Source organism: Sinocyclocheilus grahami, unplaced genomic scaffold (genome assembly GCF_001515645.1).
Source record: "Sinocyclocheilus grahami isolate Dianchi unplaced genomic scaffold, SAMN03320097.WGS_v1.1 scaffold1733.1, whole genome shotgun sequence".
NCBI lineage: Eukaryota > Metazoa > Chordata > Actinopteri > Cypriniformes > Cyprinidae > Sinocyclocheilus > Sinocyclocheilus grahami.
This window is the reverse complement of record NW_015506912.1, coordinates 125012-130737: the sequence shown is the minus strand read 5'-3', so window position 1 is coordinate 130737 and position 5726 is coordinate 125012. Positions and strand designations below refer to the sequence as shown.

The window sequence follows — 5726 nt, the reverse complement described above, 5'->3', positions numbered from 1 at the left end:
TTATAAACAAGTCGTGTTGCATTCCAAGTCTTCCGAAGCCATACGATATCTTTATGCAAAGAAGAGAGTAAAACATAAGGTTTTAATCGCTGAAAATGATCCCACTCCATTGACGCACTCACATCTCATTCAAAAAGGTACTCCCGTCCCGTAGCATGACGCAGTCGGTCACGAGACACACAGCAGCCAATAGCATTTCACAACCAAGGCTGACGTAAGGCTTCTTCTGGCGGCATCTTTTGAATTTGTGCACAGGTTGTAGCACACAGGATCTGAGCTTTATGGTGGAAGTATACGGCTATTCCTCTCACAAATCAATAGTTTTGCCTCGGAAGACTCTGAATATTAATACTTTTTGAATAAATTATGATTGTAGTAGTTGTATCTGTATGTTATGTCTTGTGTTTTATTGACAAATGGTAGGTTTAGGGGCAGGAACTGGGTTACGTGCTCATAAATGTGTAAATACTGTAATGGAAATGAAACAGTTGTGACTGTTTACATTGAAAAATGACACCCCAATGTATATGCAATAATGGCAATATTATTACCTAATATATAATTTAATCATGGCGATAAAATTCCCAGTGCCTTTCTCATCGGCATATTGACACCAAGGGTTTCTTATTTAAAGCAATGGAGGACCATGCACGTCGAAAAAAAATGACACTAAAGGGGTATCCTGAGTGTCAAAAAGTGACACCAAAGGATCCTGACCAAGCGTCAATATGTGACGAGTTGGGAGTGAGAATGTGTTGAACCAGCATGCTTTACTTTTGGAATGGTACTCAGCAGGTGACGAGCAGAGCTGGTTTTCTTTAAACACGATGCTTTGAATTGAGGTTAATCAGACCAGATAATCTAGTTGACCGAGTCCTTTAGGTGCTTTTTTTTTTGTTGTTGCAAATTCCAAGTGTTTTTTCATGCATCTTCACTGAGGAGAGGATTGAGTTTGGCCACACCGCCATAAAGCCCAGATTGGTGGAGTGTTGCAGTGATGTTTCTCCCATCTGCACATACGATCATGGAGCTCAACTAGAGTGACCATCAGGTTCAGACAAGGCCCTTCTCCATCAACTGCTCAGTTTGGCCAGGTGGCCAGCTCTAGGAAGAGTCCTGGTTGTTTCAAACTTCTTCCATTAAGGGTAACGGAGACTACATGCTTCTGTGAACCTTCAATGCTGCAGAAATTTTTCTGTACCCTTCCCCAGATCTGTGCCTCGATACAATCCTATCTTGGCAGTCTACAGACAATTTCTTGGACTTCATGGCTTGGTTTGTGCTCTGACATGCAGTGTTAGCTGTGGGACCTTATATAGACAGGTGTGTGCCTTTCCAAACCATGTCTAATTAACTGAATTTACCACAGGTGGACTCCAATCAAGTTGTAGAAACATCTCAAGGATGATCAGTGGAAACAGGATGCACCTGAGCTCAATTTTGAGTGTCGTGGCAAAGGCTGTGAGTACATACTTATGTGTGAATTTTTTCTGTTTTTTATTTTTAAGAAATTTGCAAAGAGGTCAAACAAACTTTTTTCAAGTTGTCATTATGGGGTATCGTTTGTAGAGTTTTGAGGAAAATAATGAATTTAATCCATTTTGGAATAAGCCTGTAACATAACAAAATGTGGAAAAAGTGAAGCACTGTGAATACTTTCCAGATGCACCGTAAGTAAACACTTGTAAAACCCAGGTGTCAATTTTGTTTAGTTATGATTTTCACTGGAGTTTTGTTCATTCTGTCTGCAGTTCAAGTAAGTCCTGTTTCTGCCATCTCTAAACTGACAGCACACATCAGCCTACAGCTAACTAAACAACATACCTTTACTAACATTATGATACTGCTTCATGCTATTAAACTACTGAACGAGCTCACATTTCCATCACTTTACCTGTGAGTCGATATCAGATGTGATCGTTAATTTGAGTTTCTGAATAGAATTGTTGTTTGACGAAGCTTTCAGTTCGTCTGTTAAGTTACTTTTAGTAACTTTTGGTAAGTATCTTTTCTGATGACAGCAGTGTCAAATATCAAGTTAAAGAAGCTTATACAATTGCAGCTCGTTAGAAACTGCTCAACACTACGCATGTTTTAAGGCTAAATCTGTCTGAAAAGTCATGCAAATGAGCAAAGTCATTTAAAAATTAGCAATAGAAAGCATGACATCCTATTTTTATTGATCTTATTCTGGGGTAGCCTTGTCTTTTAGGGCAACATAATTTAGTCTTTCTGTCTGAATGAGCCGTTGTGTTGTGAGCGAGCTCGTACTGATATCTTGCAATGCTGTAATCCAGCTCTTTTGTAACCGCATTATTCCAGAATTTCAGCAGCTGTCATACATGATGATGACACTTTGACAGCAGGAATATGATGGAGGAAATAGTAATACCACACCTGTGAAATTGTGGTGAAAGTAAGAGGTTTTACTCAACTTTGGAATAGAAGAATTAACTGGCATCTACAGTATTGTGCAACAAATCCTGTCCTTTCTCAATCTAAATGGCTATCAGGTTTGTTTGGTTTATTTTGCACATAAGTAGCAGCACAGAATGAGAAAATCAAAAGGCAAAATGTGACTTATCTGACTTTTTTTTTTTTTATTTCCTGAGATTCTGATTTTACATCAGAACTTACATGAGATCTTGCAAGTCTGACTTAATTTTTCACAATTATAAAGAAGGGGCAATAAGCTCCGCTTCGCGTCGTGCCTAACAACGCCCCTTAGCTGTTATAAATTCACTGTAAAGCACGGCTTCACGGGGCTTATTGCTTTTATAAAACGGTTATTCCATATACGTAGTAAGGTTTCACAGAATAAAACCGAGCAAATAACTTATTCTGGGGTAGCCTTGTCTTTTAGGGCAACATAATTTAGTCTTTCTGTCTGAATGAGCCGTTGTGTTGTGAGCGAGCTCGTACTGATATCTTGCAATGCTGTAATCCAGCTCTTTTGTAACCGCATTATTCCAGAATTTCAGCAGCTGTCATACATGATGATGACACTTTGACAGCAGGAATATGATGGAGGAAATAGTAATACCACACCTGTGAAATTGTGGTGAAAGTAAGAGGTTTTACTCAACTTTGGAATAGAAGAATTAACTGGCATCTACAGTATTGTGCAACAAATCCTGTCCTTTCTCAATCTAAATGGCTATCAGGTTTGTTTGGTTTATTTTGCACATAAGTAGCAGCACAGAATGAGAAAATCAAAAGGCAAAATGTGACTTAATAAATAAAACCGAGCAAATAAAGTGTATTGATATTAATAAAAACTTTTTATAAAACGGTTATTCCATATACGTAGTAAGGTTTCACAGAATAAAACCGAGCAAATAAAGTGTAATCATCTTAATAAAAACTATATTCTTCCACCAAACAATGTAGCTCCTCAGAAACAGTTGTGGTTCCAACAAAGTGGTTGCAGAGCAACACACAGAAGTTAACAAAGGTGTATGTTTGCGGAGTAATTTACAACAGCTACAACGCGGCTCAACCAATCAGAATCAAGGACCGGAACTCTCCCTTTTTATAAGTATTTATTTATTCACAATTATAATTTCTTACAAAATATAAGATGTTTTTCTTTGAATTCTGAGTATAACATTTTGCAATTCAATATTTTCAGTCATTCTGCGCAAAAAAAAAACAAAACAAAAAAACTGCAAGTTTATAACTTTATTTCTCGTGATTATGAGTTTATATCCATTTCTGAGTTCAGTTTACATTTCGTAATTACGTCTCACAACTTTGTTTCTCTGAATTCTCAGGTTTATATTTCGCAATTCTGACTTTTTTCTTCTTAAAGGAATAGTTCACCCAAAAATGAAAATGTGATGTTTATCTGCTTACCCCCGGGGCATCCAAGATGTAGGTGACCGTTTCTTCAGTAGAACACATATGATGATTTTTAAGTCCAGCCGTTGCAGTCGATCAGTCGTATAATGCATGGCAATGGTAACAAAATCTATGAGAGTAAAAAAAACATGCACAGACAAATCCAAATTAAACCCTGCGGCTCGTGACGACACATTGATGTCCCAACACACGAAACGATCGGTTTGTGCGATAAAACGAACGGTATTTATATAATTTTTTACCTCGAATACAACTCTGTCCAACTGTCTTTGAAGGACATCAATGTGTCGTCACGAGCCGCAGGGTTTAATTTGGATTTGTCTGTGCATGTTTTTTTTACTCTCATAGATTTTGCTACCGTTGCCATGCATTATACGACTGATCGACTGCAACGGTTTGAGTTAAAAATCATGTGTTCTACTGAAGAAACAAAGTCACCTACAATTTTGGGTGAACTATCCCTTTAATGTCTGCTTGGATAACAAAATTGGTTATTTCATAATACTGAGAAAACAGTTGTAACTTAAATTAAAGTCAGAATTTAGTGATTTAAAAAGTCCCAATTGCTAGTTTATTTTTTTTAAATACCATGGCAGAAACCGGATTCCCAGCGTTAACCGAGAACGTTCTGGCAAGATTCTCTCCAAGTTATGAATAACGTTCTTCCAGTAATATAAACAGAACATTTGTTCGGTTGTCTGGTCTTTTATTAGTGTTTTTAAAATGTTAGCATAAAAACATGATCTGTATGTCATTCAAGGAATATTTTTTTAACTGTTCAGATGAACGTTCGTCTAACTTTAAAAAAACATTAAAAAAAAAACAACAAAGCGTTAGAAGTGATTTTGATGGTTAGAGCACGGTCCCGCTCATTATTGAATAAAACCATTATTGCATAAAAAGTCGTCATGTGACCTCACGTTTGATCAGTGCATTGTAGAAAAGCAAACATATTAATTTTACTAGATCAAGCAGGTTGGAACAGTCAGCAAGTAAAACGTATTTAATTACATGACATGTTTCTGACGTCAAGATGAAGTGTAATTGCAAATTCAAAGAAGTTTTTAATAGTTTTTCATTTCCAAACTTCCTTTAATGACTCATGAGCCATGACTCATTTTCATATAATTATCATTACACAGTTAAATGAAAGTATGGCTCTTTTTAGGATATTGAAAATCTTTTTTTTTTTTTTTTTTCCATTTTAATCTGAAGACATGAACAGGATTAGTTTAATTTGGGAGTCATAATCATAACACTTCAGGTTATAACCCAAATATTTCCCCGCTTTTCATCAGTTGAATCTGTGTCAGTGTGTCATTTGTTCCTTCACATGACTTAAGATTTGTATTTAGTTATTGTACAAAAATTTATTATTTTCTTGTAAAGTACATTCTGTTCTATTATTCTGCCACAAAACTCATGTTTTAGCAAACAATCAAGCTTTGTTCTCGTTCTTTGTTCTCAACTTAAAAAAAAATAAAATAATTTTAGAAATTAATTTTATAGTCATTGAGTCTGTAATAATAATAACAATTATTTTCCTTTAGCAGACACTTTTAAGCAATTCTATTCGTTTTAGCCATTTATTCAATCTATATTCTTCTGTTTATTTGTGCTATAGGTTTTTTTTTTTATTTTAATTTTTTTTTTAATTTTTACAATTATTGTCTAGAGTAGTTAATTCATAAAAAAAAAATTATCTAGCAGACACTTTTATGCTCACTTTTATTGCTTTTAGCCATATGTTCATTTATAAAGCACTTTTCTGGATGCCCTATTTTTTTTCTCGATTTGTTTATTGCTATATATATATATATATATATATATATATATATATTTTTTTTTTTTTTTTTTTTTTTTTT

At 35.1% G+C, this 5726-nt stretch overlaps 1 long non-coding RNA gene across 2 annotated transcripts in view; it reads left to right on the top strand.

Annotated features, from left to right (window-relative positions):
- The first annotated feature begins 1380 nt into the window (after positions 1 to 1380).
- Positions 1381 to 5726, top strand: part of LOC107572310 (uncharacterized) — a 10039-nt gene continuing 5693 nt past the window's right edge. Inside the window, exon 1 of one of the 2 annotated variants that reach the window (XR_001607322.1) lies at positions 1381 to 1461. This is a non-coding gene — a long non-coding RNA (uncharacterized lncRNA). Of the gene's footprint in view, positions 1462 to 1515; positions 1671 to 5726 lie in introns of those variants that run through there. The other variant, XR_001607323.1, reaches the window with a different exon arrangement.